The sequence below is a fragment of the Pelodiscus sinensis genome, chromosome 5 (assembly GCF_052426305.1).
Source record: "Pelodiscus sinensis isolate ZL-2025 chromosome 5, ASM5242630v1, whole genome shotgun sequence".
NCBI lineage: Eukaryota > Metazoa > Chordata > Testudines > Trionychidae > Pelodiscus > Pelodiscus sinensis.
In genome coordinates this window covers 80789541-80805942 of record NC_143056.1, presented here as the reverse complement: position 1 = coordinate 80805942, position 16402 = coordinate 80789541, and the positions used below count along the sequence as shown (strand labels likewise).

Below are 16402 nucleotides of genomic sequence, written 5' to 3'. Positions count from 1 at the left end.
CTCCGGGCAAGAGTTTTGCATTTTGTGCAGAGAATAATTACATTTGTGTTCCTTTGTAAAATGGTTTGACATGTGCAGCTGAAAAGTGCTATACAAGAGCTAAGTCTTATCCTCACACTAGATTTCGTAATTTTTACAGAAAGTGCCTGGGATCTTTAAGGACTTTCACAGCTTATCAATAAGATAGCTCCTCTGGCAGCACAGCACCTTGTTGCATCGCAGTAGGAAAATGGACATCAGTATCAATCGTAAAAAAACTCTCTCTGAATCATCCACTTCACGCAGCGCGTGAGTGTCTCTTGGTATTTCCCATGCCCACGCGGTAACTCAGCCTCACAGCCAGCAGCCCAGGGGGCTACAACTAGAAACAAAATTCAGGTTTGGTTGGCTTTTTGAACCTGAGATTTCAGATGTACTTTCACTTCAAGCCCAACTAGCCCAGTAAACAAGTTCATATGTATGTGCTATCTGTGAGTTGCTGCCTGGTTGTGTAGGTCAGTGGGCTCATTCTTACATTTGTTTTGCTTTTGGATAAACAGCAAAGAGTCAGGGGGTGGCAGCATTGAAAATAAATCTCTCCCCATCTTTCCCCCAAAAACTTTTTAAAATCCCTCTTCACTTGTTCACATGATGTCACACACACACACCCTATGGCCTAGGGAACCTCACCCACAAGAGCTGCCTGAGGAGGATGGGTACAGACACCACTCCAGCCATCCAACATGATGTACTATTCCCATTCTCCATTTAAAAATATTAACACAGTAAAAAATCCTAATACAAAATTAAATAGTGAGCATCTCAGAACTGATATTGGTCCACTGGGCCAACTTAAGTGTCTTAGAAAATATGTTTCTTCATGGTGCTCAAGATCTTAAGAAGGAACTTCCACTTTTCTTCCAGCATTTTGCCATTTCCCATAAAATAAAAAAGCAAATGAAGGCCTCCCTTTAGGAGAGAGATGAGAATAAACATAATCAGTAAGTGGTAGGCTCCTGTGTCTCAAACTCTGTCTGGTACAGGGTTGTCAAACTCCTGACCCATGAGCTGGATCCAGACAAGAGTTAGTATTGATTAAACTAGGACAAGTTCTCCAAATAACATTAATTGAAAAAAATTATTGTGTCAATTTGCTGAAGAACACATTTGAGAAATAGTATTTTTCCAACTCAAATAGTCATCAGTCCTGCATAACAGATTCAGAGTTGTCAGCATTTAAGCTTCTATTTTAAAAACTATCAATCTATATATTTTAGAATGATCTGTCCATGTGTCTATCTCTTAGTCTATTTGTTCAAGAACGCCTCCTAAAGGGTAAGAGGGAGGGCCAGCAAATTTGGTATGCAGCTTCCTCTTCTAACTTAATGCAAGGTCAGCATTTGGTTGTGTCAGGACAACTGGAAGCCCTGAGAAAAGGACTGTTTTCCATACATGCAAAAGGAGGGCTGCTCTTCTGGGGGATGCAATATGAAAATGGCCACTGGGGGCAGTGAGCCTGCAGGGGAGAGTTATCCTTCAGACTGTCCACTAGGGGCAGCCGTACCACCAAGGGAGTGGCCAGCTGCCATCTTGCCTGCCAGCACACAGAGTAAGTAGCCCTCCTGCCCCAAACTCTGCACCCCTTACCCTGCCAGCCCCCTGCCCTGAAGGACTGGGGCAAGGCCAAGGAAGTCTGCTAATAATAAATAATTATAAAGGGCGAGACCAGATCCTTAGCTAGTGTAAATCAATCTAGTTCCTATTATTTTCTACTCCTGCTGATTGGGAAGATTTCAAATCTGATCATGGCTAAGAACTGTCTTCTACAGACCCAAAAACAACTACAAGAGAGCTAGGAGCTACTCTCATTCAGCTCAGTGTGATGCTTGCTAACTGGAGCCTGACAATGATAGCAGAGAGGGCATGTTTCCAAATTATGCAGACATGCAACAACCTGAACATAAAGTTACCTGGTTTTGATGCACAATTGCTGCATGGATGAATGGGGTAAAAGTGCATGCAGATGGCCAAATTAACCAAAGGCAGGAAGCAGAAAGCATAGAATCATAGAATAATAGGACTGGAAGGGACCTCGAGAGGTCATCGAGTCCAGCCCCCCGCCCTCAAGGCAGGACCAAGCTCCGTCTACACCATCCCTGACAGATGTCTATCCAACCTGTTCTTAAATATCTCCAGAGAGGGAGATTCCACCACGTCCCTTGGCAATTTATTCCAATATTTGACCACCCTGACAGTTAGGAATTTTTTCCTAATGTCCAATCTAAACCTCCCCTGCTGCACTTTAAGCCCATTACTCCTTGTCCTGTCCTCAGAAACCAAGAGGAACAATTTTTCTCCTTCCTCCTTGTGACACCCTTTTAGATATTTGAAAACCGCTATCATGTCCCCCCTTAATCTTCTTTTTTCCAAACTAAACAAGCCCAGTTCATGAAGCCTGGCTTCATAGGTCATGTTCTCTAGACCTTTAATCATTCTTGTCGCTCTTCTCTGTACCCTTTCCAATTTCTCCACATCTTTCTTGAAATGTGGCGCCCAGAACTGGACACAGTACTCCAGCTGAGGCCTAACTAGTGCAGAGTAGAGCGGCAGAATGACTTCACAAGTTTTGCTTACAACACACCTGTTGATACAACCTAGAATCATATTTGCTTTTTTTGCAACAGCATCACACTGTTGACTCATATTCAACTTGTGGTCCACTATGACCCCTAGATCCCTTTCCGCCATGCTCCTTCCTAGACAGTCGCTTCCCATCTTGTATGTATGGAACTGATTGTTCCTTCCTAAGTGGAGCATTTTGCATTTCTCTTTATTAAACCTCATCCTGTTTACCTCTGACCATTTCTCTAACTTGCTAAGGTCATTTTGAATTATGTCCCTATCCTCCAAAGAAGTCGCAACCCCACCCAGTTTGGTATCATCTGCAAACTTAATAAGCGTACTCTCAATCCCAACATCTACATCATTGATGAAGATATTGAACAGTACGGGTCCCAAAACAGACCCTTGCGGAACTCCACTTGTTATCCCTTTCCAGCAGGATTTAGAACCGTTAACAACAACTCTGTGACTACGGTTATCCAGCCAATTATGCACCCACCTTATCGTGGCCCTATCTAAGTTATATTTGCCTAGTTTATCAATAAGAATATCATGCGAGACCGTATCAAATGCCTTACTAAAGTCTAGGTATATGACATCCACCGCTTCTCCCTTATCCACAAGGCTCGTTATCTTATCAAAGAAAGCTATCAAATTAGTTTGGCATGACTTGTTCTTCACAAACCCATGCTGGCTATTCCCTATCACTTTATTACCTTCCAAGTGTTTGCATATGATTTCCTTAATTACCTGCTCCATTATCTTCCCTGGGACAGACGTTAAACTGACTGGTCTGTAGTTTCCTGGGTTGTTCTTATTCCCCTTTTTATAGATGGGCACAATATTTGCCCTTTTCCAGTCTTCTGGAATCTCCCCTGTCTGCCATGATTTTTCAAAGATCATAGCTAAAGGCTCAGATACCTCCTCTATCAGCTCCTTGAGTATCCTGGGATGCATTTCATCAGGACCTGGTGACTTGCTGACATCTAACTTTCCTAAGTGATTTTTAACTTGTTCTTTGTGTATCCTATCTTCTAAAGTTACCCTCTCTCTGCTTGTATTCACTACGTTAGGCACACCTCCAGACTTCTCGATGAAGACCGAAACAAAGAAGTCATTGAGCATCTCCGCCATTTCCAAGTTCCCTGTTACTGCTTCTCCCTCCTCACTAAGCAGTGGGCCTACCCTGTCCTTGGTCTTCCTCTTCCTTTTAATGTATTTATAAAAGGTCTTCTTGTTTCCCTTTATGCCTGTAGCTAGTTTGATCTCATTTTGTGCCTTTGCCTTTCTAATCTTGCCCCTGCATTCCCGTGTTGCTTGCCTATATTCATCCTTTGTTAGTTGTCCTAGTTTCCATTTTTTATACGACTCCTTTTTTATTTTGAGATCATGCAAGATCTCCTTGTTAAGCCAAGCTGGTCTTTTGCCATATTTTCTGTCTTTCCTACACAGCAGAATTGTTTGCTTTTGGGCCCTTAACAACGTCCCTTTGAAATACTTCCAACTCTCCTCAGTTGTTTTTCCCTTCAGTCTTGCTTCCCATGGGACCTTACCTACAAGTTCTCTGAGCTTATCAAAAATCTGCCTTCCTGAAATCCATTACCTCAATTGTGCTGGTCTCCCTTCTACCTTTCCTTAAGATCATGAACTCTATTATTTCGTGATCACTGTCCCCTATACTGTCTTCCACTTTCAAGTTCTCAACTAGTTCCTCCCTATTTGTTAAAACCAAATCCAGAACAGCTTCTCCTCTGGTAGCTTTTTCAACCTTCTGAAACAGAAAGTTGTCTCCAATGCAGTCCAGAAACTTATTGGATAGCCTGTGCCTCGCTGTGTTAGTTTCCCAACATATGTCTGGATAGTTGAAGTCCCCCATCACCACCAAATCTTGGGCTTTGGATAGTTTTGTTAATTGTTTAAAAAAGGCCTCATCCACCTCTTCCATCCTGATAGCAGGAATAAACTACAAGTCCCTATTGACACATCTACAGCACCTCCCCTTCTCCACAGCAATGCACCTTGTATGGTATCTTGACACTGTATTCCACGCTGCCAAAGAAAGGGTCATTCTACCTGAATGTGGGTTTGAATAGTGTCTATTTAGCCATCAAAACTCTCTTTGGGGGTTAGATTGCTTTAACACTAGTTCCTGTTACCCAGGGTCTTGATATGTACTACTCACGTGGCAAAGTTCTCCCCCGTGGTAACAAGTTATGCTCCTGATACCTGGTTTGTTCCACCAACGTACATTCACATATGACACAATTTGTAAATATGTCAGAGGAGCTGAGTTCAACAACTCCTATAGAAATCAATAGGTGCTCCTAGATCTTAGCACTTCTGACAAACGGGGCCACAATACATATTTTACCAGGTCACATTGGACCAAAGAACCAAACGTAGTCAAATCATACATACATGTTACATGGATTGAATCTACAGTGCCCCCATATATATCAGAGACTTAAGTATCCTTAGCCTCTTAATTTTGGATGTTGGTGACAAAATCAAAGCTGTCCTTACCATAGGTAAGATGGTTTACAAAAATGAATCCCCAAACCACTTGAACTCCATTGGTCCCTTGGGAGATTGTTTCTTCCCATCTGATTTCATTGCCAGATAGTGTGAAGATCAGATGATGAATTGCCCCATGTTCTTTGGTCCCAGTGCCAGAGAGGAAGATACCAAGGTGCTGTGTGTTCAGCTCCCATAGCGATCATCACAGTATAAAAACCTATAGATGAGATAGAATTGATCTAATCCCTAAATCAGTGAATCTTCATGGGGTTAGTGAACAGCTGCCAATATGGAGGGAGTGTAAAGGTTTATAGTTATGAGATGTCATGGAGAAAAAATATTTCCTGCCTATGTTATATCCATTTGGGGGCTGGAATGATTTGGGGGATTATAAGATTATTTATCTCTGAAAGGAGGAAGCAATCTGAAAATTCCAGATCTCAGCTGAGCTGGGTAGAACAAAGACAGGGACACAAATGCCTTCGTGTGATCCTGCTTATATTACTGTCCATACTACTCTTTATTTAACATAGAGTGAAATTCAGCACTGTGCAGACTTCAAGCACAAGGTCTATGCAATGCTTAAATCCCACTTAACCCTAACCCCATAAACTGTTTTTTGTTCTTCTGCACAGTGCTGAATTTCATCCACAGTGAGCCTGAAATAACCCAAGATCTATCACATGTAGAGTTCACACATTATCTATAAGCATGGGACCCACCTCTTCTCAGTCATCAGCTTGATTCTGTGTCCTATTGCAGTTCTCATCAGCCATAGGTCAATTTGTACCTTCCTTGAATCAGGTACAGTACAAAGATTTCTGCTCCTGGGTAGCTGATCAGAAGCAAATTGCCACCTGATAAATATTCAGTGCTATATGACATTCTAACTACTCCTACTTGGGTCAATAATCATTGCTTGGAGCTTACATTGTCATGGCTCATTTGTGTGAGTCATTGGTGCGTTTGTCGGGTTGATTTTCCTGTTTAATGGGGATTGTAAGTTAGTGCTGGTGAAAGGGAGGATTTGATGGCTTCATATAGTTTTACATTGCTTCTCTGAGAACCTCAAAACTGACCTACAACACGCATTACTATTCCATCACCTTGACCTATGGAATTCTACCAATAGCCCTCTTTCATAACCTTCATCCCTCTGCTATTCAAGCCCTGTATCTCCAAATAGTTCTGCCAATGCACTTCACTCATGATCTGCAGCAACCATATTGTTCCAGCTCTGAGCCTTTTCTAAGCACAGCTACCCATGAAATAGTGGAATAGAATGGGAAGCTACCCAACTCATTCCCTTAGAGTGACTTAAGTCAAGGTTTGAACCCAGGCCTCAAGAAGTCACTGCACAAGATCAGTGACTTCAATAGGAGTTTTGCCTGAGAGTGTCACTAACAGCTGCTCCAACTGATAAGCCCACTTGTTTGCCTCCCTTCTTTTTCAAAGTGTTTGTTTCCCAGTTTGCACTGATTTTTATTGAAAACATCAGGCTAATAGCAATGGGGAGAAAGTCGATCTTGCCTCTTTTCCCTTTTCTTTCTGGAATGCAGCCATCAAAATAAGCATTAAATGCAAAATGCTGGGGTTTGAGTTATTACTTGTGAGGGTGCTGGGAGGGAAATTTATAGCAACATTACAGTGTTTTGCTAGAAATCTCTTAATGCACCAAAGTGGGAAGGTGTGTGTGTTTTTTATTAAAATGTTACACTCTATAAATCTGAGCAGTGGGGAGGACACAGGTGGCCCTGGGACTCAGCTGATTGGACTGTCATTTCTAACTTAAAAGGCCTGTCTTCCCACTCCATCCACTCACCAAATAAATGCGACCCATAGTCCATCTCAATCCCAAACTGGAATCACTCTGGAGTGACTGATGTTAGCTTCAGTGTTGTTGTTGTTGGGTTGTTTTGTTTTAATTCCCTGCATTTTGTTCTCTTGACCTTTAACCCCCCGCCCTGAAAGATAGCACTTCAAAATCAACCAATCATCTATCTTGTTAGGCCTTTTGCATTACTGAATGTTTCAATTCTCTGTGACTCTTCCTTGTGTTGTTCCAGGTTTGCCCTATCGATGGGTTTCCATTTCTGGATGACTGATGTTTTACAATCTGACAATCACTATTGAGCATAGTTTGTTCTAAATTACAAGGGGAAATCACTCAGTCCACAATTTTCAAACCCAAATGCCTAAAGTTAGGCTACTAAATGCACATGTAGGGTATATCTACACTAAAGGACAAAGTTGAGTTAAAACTACATTAATTGCGTGGCTGAAGTTGAAGTACCTTAACTCGGCTTTCGGCGCTGTCTACACTTCAGGAAGTTGAAGGGAGAGTCCTCTTGCTTCCATGTCCCTTACTCCTCATGAAAGCAGAGTTACAGACACTTGCCAGTGTGCCCCCTCACTTCAATTTAGCTGTTTTAACTAGACATTTAATTTGAACCCTGAAAGATCGACAGCACCGCTTCGATCTTCCTCTGTAGTGTAGACATACCCTTAGGGGTCTAAATGTCAAGGGGCTGATTTTCAAGAGGATCTAAGCTCCTGCTGCTTTCATTGACTTTGAACAGATGTGTGGGTGCTCAGAGCTTTTGTGAATCAGCCACTTTTATTTAGATGCCGCAAAAATGGATTTAGCAGCCTAGCTGTAGGTACCTAGGCTTGAAATCCGGGAACATAGTTAATAGATTGCATGTATTGGTTTATAAATCATTTGTGGCTAGAGCTTTAGTGGTTGGCGCCTGGGACAGAAAATCAGGACTCTTGAGTTCTATTCTGAGATGCAAAAGTGGGTAAACTTGGAAAGGTCACTGCATCAGTATTCCCATCTGAAAAACTGAGATAATCATGCTTTCCTGGTTGTGATCTATATGTGTGAGTAAACCAGATCCACGTCAGCTAGCTCTCTGGCTTACACTGGTAGAGGATCTGCCCCAAGGTTTGCACAATTCTTTGGGAGTTTCCTTTCGAAAAGGGTTTTTAAAGCAAAAAAATCTGATAATTTCTCCACAGTTTTAGGCACTATTAATCTGATTTTTAATCCATGCAGTTCTCATCATAAAACATTCTTAATCTTCAAATTTGTGTGGGTACTTGAAAATAAAAAGAAGGAAAATGGATTTGGGGAAAAGAAAATGCCATGGAAGTGATCTCAGGGCAACGTAAAGAAAATTTTAGAGGGACATTAAACCCCTGCTAGAATCACATTTTATCACACAATGGCAGGGAAACCCTTTTGAATGATATTGGTGGAGCTTAATCAAAATGGGATCTCAAGTGATGTCTGTATCATGTGTTCTGTTTATGGCAAAGGGAAACTGTTAACTTTTATCCTCCTATGCTGGGCCTAGCAACAGATGTGATGCCATTAAGGTTTTCATTCTCCTGCAATCATGTGAGAATGTGGGGAAATCTTCCATAAAATCTAATAACTGGGAAAGGCTATAAAATGGTCTGATATAAACAGTGAAAATGAGCCCGGCAAATCAGTGTAAAAAGAGCGACTCTTAAATGAATAAGAAAAGCTCAGAGCAGAGGGATGTTATCAATGCAGCGGCGGGGTTGGGTTTGATTCCTCTCCCGAATTAGCAACTAATGTTTTGTCTCGTTCATCCCCTGCTGTTGCCTCCTTCTTCATTTGCCAGCTTCGCTCTCTGGGGCAGTTGGTTGTGCTTTTGCAAGGGAAGTTAAGGGTTGTTTTCTGGTTGATCCCAAATGGTCTTTTTCTTCTTTCCAAGTGAGCCTGACAGCGATCCTCTCCGGGAGAGCGTTTCGCTTTGGGGATAGAAGTGGGATCGGTTACTTCCAGGGCGTGTGCTGCAGATCAGCTCCGATCGCTCTGATAGTTGAAGTGCCTTTGGGCTGTGCGTTTATTTGAGCTGTGCAATTGTGAATGTGATTTCCCTGTACATCAATGGGAAGCGAGTTGGATCCGCTGTACGGGCGAGCCGCAAACTGTCCTTGCACACTGTGGGAATTACGCTGCGTAGCTTCACACGGTAACTAGTCGTTACGTGAATGACGATGTAATCACCGCTCTGTACAGTGTTTTGCTATTGATAACGGCTACGCCATTGGATTAGGACCGCACTGCCTATGACTGTCTTTTCCCTCGCCAGGTGCTACCCTTACTCTTGTACTGAAGGGCCATGGGGCGCGCCTCCTGAGAAACGAGCGCCAAGAGCAGCAAAGGGAGCAGCTCTACCGTGTGATTTTGAACCCCAGTTTCTATGGCTTGATGATGTTGGCAAAAATCGGCTCCCAACGCGGGGAAGTCCGCACGGAGCCCGCAGCTCTCCTGTAAAAGGCGCGAGTCCCTGCCGGGTGGGAGAGCAGCCCGGCGCAGGGAGGGAGGGATGCGGGGGCTGGAGGATGGTGCGGGGCCGGGCTTTCTTTCCCCGAAAGCAAAGCTCCAACGACCCCCGCTGCGCCGCAGCGTCTTTTCATCCCTTCTCGGCCGCCGGCACCAGCTGCTCCCCGCCCGGGGAAGGGGATGGGGGACCCCGCAGGCCCAGGGCGGCTTTGGTCAGGAGCTGGCTTGCGGGGCAGGCGGGGAGCCCAATGGGGGGGACAATGAAGAGGGGGTCGCATTGTGCTTGCCCCTCTGGGGAGCTGCGCGTTGTGCGTCGCCTCCCTCCCTTCCCCACCCCAGACTGGCTGTTAGAGGAGCCCTCGGGAGCAATCAGCTACCGATACGCCCTTAAAATCCCAGCCCTGCCTCCCCCAAGCAACCCCTTACGCACGTCCCTCAGCATCGCAGCTGTCTCCTGGCCCCAGCCCGTCCTAGCCTCCCTCATCCCCTCTCCTCGCTCCCTCATGGTCACAGCGCCTCTCTCTCTCTCTCTTTTCCTTCCGCCCCCTCTTTCCCCCCTCCCCTATCCTCCCCCCCCCCCCCCCCCCCCCCCAGTCGGCGTCCGCATTGGCTCTGGCTTGTCCCGCATTGCAAAGGTCATGGTGATCCGCTCAAGCTGCGCATTGACAGGTGCACGAAATGCCTTTCGCTGTGAAGCCCCTTCGCCGCCCCCTCCCGCCCCGGCCCCCTTTTGTATTGTGTCCCCGGGTAGAGGGCAAAGAGGAAATTCCCAGGGCCGGGACGCATCCCACGAGGGCGGTGAATGCCACAACTGCTGGAGGAGCTGATGCCAAGAGGCTGCAGCCGGAGCGCTTCCCACTGACCTCCAGGAAGGTCACGGGCACTCTGGAGAGCAGTCCTGGCTGGGGTTGAAATACCCCATTCACCGCGCTCAGCCTGGCCACCAGCTGCCCCCTCGCCGTGCCTGCACCGTAAGGAAGCTCGGAGCGACCTCCCCTTCTGCTGCCCTCCCTAGCGGGAAACTCCCCTCCTGCGGACTGTAGGCCCAGTGTTCGCTGGAAGGAAGGATCGTTTCGATCCCACAGATGAAGGGCTTGATTAAAACCCACTGGAGTCACGAGAGGGGCTGCCGTTTGACTTCTATGGGCTTTGGACCAAGCTGTCATTAGTCATCACGGCGTGGCACAAAAACGCGTCCCAGTTTGTATGCGAATGCAACGGTGGGAAAATGTCCCGGCTCCTTTTTGTGGCTGGTGCTTGTGCACCAGAAAGGTTTTCAAAGGCAATCAAGAGCTAGTTAGAAAGGCCAGCAGCAAACAACCACGACAGAGCTCTGTCTTTGGCCAAGCTTCCTGTAAAGAAGCGAAGTGGCTCTTGGCTTAGCCAAATGCCTCTCTTGTCAGTGGCTCGTTCTGCCCTTATTGATGTTCAGAAGCTAACCAGTAAGGTGCACTAAAGCGGCAGTACTGGAGGGAAGTCTGTAGACCATCTAAATCTATCCAGTCATTTGCGTTCTCAGGGGGGACTTGATGATCTGGACGTGCCTTAGTCCCCCGTTTGTGACAATTTACAGGGGGCTGATTAGCAGAAAGTGATGAGCACCTACCCTCTGAAATCCAGGCCCACTGAAATGTCCCTGGTTGGACACAGCCAAAACCGGAAGCATCCAAAGTCACTAGTGCCTTCTGGAAATAGTAGGCCACTGAATTTAAAAGAGCAATCTCACTGCGGGATGGGATCCTGGCTCTTCTGAAATCAATGGGAGTTTGAGCACTGCTTTTTAGTGGGACATGGGTTTCCTGCCATCGACACAATCCATTTTCTTAAGCCACAGATACGATCTTTCCAATCAACCTATTCACACTGTCTGTTTTTGGGGGGGTTTTTTGGGGGGGGGGCGGATTTGTTTTTTGTTTTTGTTTTTGTTTTTGTTTTTGTTTTTGTATTCAGCATCCTTGCGCGTTGCTAAGGTTCGCTGCAAAAAGGAGAGTGGAAAGCAAAGCAGAAGCAATAGTAAGGATGAGCGGATTTTGGGCGGGGGAAAGGTGTAAACTATCGTCTCACTCGTTGATCCTAAGCAATACCTTTTGGGAGGAAATATCTGGAAGAAAGTTTTACACACACAAAAGAACATGGAAAAACAGGGCCAAAGCCGACAGCTGTCCCTGAATAAAGTCATTCCTGAAGAGGCCATAACATCATTCTGAACACTTTCCAGGCCTCCTTCTTGAATTTTTAATCCGCTGTGTTTTCTTATGATATGGCCTTTACTCAGACAAAATACCCCCTGACTTCAATAGGACTCTTGTTTCTGTAGACTCGTCCCCCACCCTTAAAAATAACAGCTTGTAAGACAAAACTCCCAGGAAGCTAATAGCAAGTGGGATTTCTCTTTGCTCCAGCAAGTTACCCCTTGAAAATTGCAATCCGCTGCTGGGGCTGTTACGATGCATGCTAGAGCCCTGCGCTACCCTCCTCAGGGGCCGCTGGAATTTGGACGAAGGCTGCAGTTTAGCTGTAAAATCCCGCAGGAGATCGGACTGTCTTGCAATAGCCAGAGGATAGAAGCTCCTTGGGTCGCAGCTACGAATACGTACGTGAGCAACCCAACCCATCCCGGAGTCAGATGAAATCAAGCGGCTCGCTCTGCTTCAGGAGCTGGTCGCTCACGGCTCAAACACAGACTATTTCCCGGTTCTTGGAAGCGATGGCGGGATTGAAACACGCTGAAATAGAGGAAAGGGGCAAATAAGAAGGAAGGACAGAGGGGATAAGGTCAGGGGTCTGTGGTTCTCCTTACTGTTTCTCCCACACTGCGTTGCTCCCCAGCTCGGAAAGTAATGCCATAGGAGCTCTCGCATCTGCTGTTCAGACCTCTGGCCGCAGCATTGCAGCAGCTCCCTGGCTTTCTCTTTCCTTCTCCTGCTCAGTCTCTGCCTAACATAGCGAGATGCCCCCAACCTGCCTCTCGTCCAGGTCATTGCTGTGGTAGTTTTTGCCATTCCGCGTCCCGCGAATGACCAGCTAATTCTGAAAACTGAAGACCTAACGGACTCAAAAGTTCTAATTGGCAGGGACTTTTGTAGCATTTCTTTATTTCATTTAATTGAGGCGGGTTATTTATGTGGCTGTTTACTGTCTATAGAACATATGTCATGGGTGCCTATTCGCATACAAGAGATAGAAATGTAGCCGTAAGTGTGTAGATTCGATTCTCATCTACTCAGCCTTTTTTCATTGTCCCCTCAATCGTTGAATATATGGTTTGTTCGGCAAATAGTAGTATTTTTCGGTTCTGTCTTTTTCTTGAGTTGAAGGAAGAATAAGTGGAAGGACTTCCTTAGGCTGCTTCTTCTGAATATCAGCTACGCAGTTACTCACACACACAAAAAGGCAAATTTTCGTGGGGATTCCCTCCTGCCCTGGAATCCTTGGATAAAGTCAATCTGAGTTTGGCTGGTTTAAAAATGAAACATCACATTGTTACTATACCTCTAACAAAAGGAAGTTCAGATCTATGTAACATTCCAAATACTTATATAGATGCGTAAGAAAATCTTAAAGGAGACGAAATCACTGTACGATTAATAGTTTGACCCGGGGCACTGGGATCGGGGCTGCTGGGTTGTTCGGGTTTGTTTGTTTTTCCGGATCTGTCACTAAAATAAAGTGGCGACAAACTCCTCCGTGGAGCTTCTGCCGCTAATCTATCCTCTGATACTTTCGTCTTTGATGGTTAAGGCCGCGAGTAAGAGTAGGGAAAAGTATATTCACTTGTTTCCTTGACCATCCACAAATCGATTCAAATATTAAGTCTGGATTTCAGAGCAGGATCCAACTTGTTCTATTACCTGAATTCTTGTTGGTAATATGTATTTGCGTCTAAACGGGTAACAAGCGTACAAGTGGAAGGACTATACCCAGCTTCATATCACATCGGCATTAATAAGACTCTCAGGCTTTTTTGCAGCTGGGTTTTATTTGGCACAAACCAGTGATTTAAAAAGAAGGGTCTATCTTCTCGTCACCCATATCAGTGTGCTTGATACAGAATTCTTTACAGTGACAACGGGCTCCTAGACAGAGGAGAAGATACTTGGCTTGTCACGGCCAGTCCCCATGGACGGTAAAATCTGAGGGGCGTGCTACAGCCACCGTGAAATCTGTCAAGCCTTTGCCTCCTGCAGCAGAAAATAGCTCTGGGGGAAACTTAAACGACACAATGAAGGGGATCCTTTCTGCATAGTGTTTAGAATTCCCCCAGCGAACGCTGCGTGCAAATGGGACCGAAGGGTTTACACAACAGTTTCTCTTCCGAAGCCCATTGGTATTTTTATTTTGCACGAGATAATGGTGTAGTTTGTCCCTGGTTTTTCTCATACCCGGGGTGTAAAAATGCCACCTTCAAGCAGTGCGTCTGAAGCAGGGACCTCTTCTCCAAAAGCTTTCTAGAGACTGCCCAGCCACTGAACAGGTGGTGAGTGTATCTGCAAATATCTGTCCAGCAGGAACAAACTGTGTGCAAAGCAAAAAGGGAGACCCTCAAATGAAACAATGGACAGAAGAAATTCTCTTCTCCTGGGATCAAACTACTAGAAACCGAGCTTTGATCAGATTTAAAAAAATAATCTGTGCGCAAAACAAGCGCGCAGTAGCGTTTGTTCTCCCAAGAACCTAGAGCGTGTGGGAAAAAAGGGAGACCTCAGTGCAAAATCTCAGCAATTCTTCAGCAAGCCTCTCTGATCTACACAGGCCGCTCTCCGGAGTTTCCGCTCGATTGAAGTGACGCTAAAAGGAAGCCTCCGACACTTATGGAGCAGATGCTGGTACAACCGCTACCGATTTTAACTAGTTTGCATCAGGGCGTAAAGAAAGAGGGTGATTATTAGCGTGCAGCGCAACAAGGGTGAGATTTTCCCAGCTGTGGAAAGAACGTCTGTAACCTCCCCCCCCCCCCAAGGTATAGCCCTTGAATTCTCAGGGTGGGGAAGGGGGGGTGTGTGAAATAGCAGCGCTGTGTCCAGCGTGTGGATGGGGGGAACTGAGAGGAGGAAAAACGGCTCCTAATTCTCTGTTTTCCTCTGAGTCCTGAAGTGAAAGGTTCAAACCCACCAGTCTATAACCTGGGCGGCAGTGAAAGCCCATGCTTCTATGAGAATTTAGCCAGCAGCTTACAATGCTCCCTCCAAATTCGCTATCCTCAGCGGACAATTAAGACGTCAGGCTAGCAAGAGATCGAGCTGCACAGATCATTGTATCCACATGGGACCCTACAGGCGCGTGGTTACTTGATGCAAGAACAAAAATGAGCCAAATTCAGCTTTGGTGCCAACTGTTTTGGTGTATGCAATACCAGGAAAGGATTTGGCCAATAAAGAGCCATGAGGCTGATCCGAAGTCCATGGAGGACTCTGATGACTGGGGCGGGAGTGGGAGGGGGGGTTGGATCGGGTCCCATTTCTTCAGAGGGTCCTTTCATCACCCATGAAATGTGCTTTTTTGTTTTAAAAAAATAGGTCTCAGAATTCCGGTAAGGAAGGCCATGAAATCAGTTTCTCCCAGCAGTGCCCAGCAAGGACTGTGTGTTTGTATAGTGGGAGAGGCAAGTAAAAAGGTAAAAGGCGTAAAACGTAAAGGCCAAGCGCGCTGTTGCCATGCAAACTAAGCTCCAGAAATAGAGGCAACATAAAATCCTCTGCGAGAAATTATAGAGCTTAGCACTAAATGTATCCCGCCAGCAGGCGCACCAGCAATGGCATTATAAACAAGTTCCCCTCATCTCTCCTATCGGGTGCAAAAGGAGCTCGTGGCTTGGTATTCCGGGGCAAAGCCTGTTAGAAAACACATGAGCGATGGTTTCCAAGAGTAAGTCTCTGTCAAAGCACTGAGGGGAAGAAGGTGTGCAAGAATATCCGCCCCCACCCTTTGAAAGGAGCCCGCTCGCTCACTTGGGGGTTTTATCCAAAACTTGGAGACATCTCCCAAGGAATAATGGGAGAAATTTGCCCATGGGAGTGCTGGAATCTCCCCTCTCCCAAGCTTCGGGCTGGGGACAATTACAACAAAGGGGTCTTTTAGCAAAGTGGGGGTACACAAAATGAAGTGATCAGAACTGTGGGCTGATATGGTCTCACAATCAATACTTTAACCATGAATTCCATTCCTTCCATGCCCATTTCGACGTCCCTCTAAGGTTTCTAAAATAGCAATTGAATTCAGCCCCTTGTCCAAAGCTGAGCAGTTTGCCCAGAGAAATATGTTGGCTATTTGACAGATGATATCATTAAGAATCACTAATCCGAGAGTTTAATACAAATGCCCAGTAAATCATAAATCATATCATCAATCATATCTACATGCAACGATATGACAGAATCTGTTTAGATAACATAATACAAATGTGTATGACATTGTGTCTCTGCGTACACATGTTTACAGATTAATTGCTGACCGCTGTATTTTTCATTAGCTACCACGCGAGGCTGGGTTTTCCATTAGACCGAAATAGACGTTTATTTTGGAGCCTGAACTGCTTGAATAATCCTCTGTCCAAAGATGGCATCGCTACCATTTAAATCGACTCCTCTGTTTCTGTTCCAGTCGTGAATAGCTGTTTGAAATTAAAACTTTGCAAGGATGCGCCGCGCTAGGTCTTTCCCTGTGTGCAGCTGATAAGATTGATCAATCTCTGTGTGTACCTGCTCCCAAAGAAGCCCAGATCGTGGTGGTTTGGGAAGGAGGGATTGGTTTCGCAAACAGGTCCGGTTCACTGAAAGCTGGCTCGGTCAAACACAACTGGTCTCAGGCAAGCGGAGGGTCGATGTATCTAACCCTTCTCCAGAAAGAACTCTCCCTTCCCCCCAGCATAACGATAATAAACGGAAGCGATCGTGATTTGAATGAAAAAGCCAGCCAGGATTTGTGTATTCGTTTATTATCCAACCAGGCTCCGTGTTGGAGGCT

General features: G+C 45.5%; 1 protein-coding gene across 3 annotated transcripts in view; it reads left to right on the top strand.

The window, feature by feature from the left end:
- ALX4 (ALX homeobox 4) overlaps positions 1-16402 on the top strand; it is an 88490-nt gene that overhangs the window by 9742 nt on the left and 62346 nt on the right. The window lies entirely within an intron of this gene.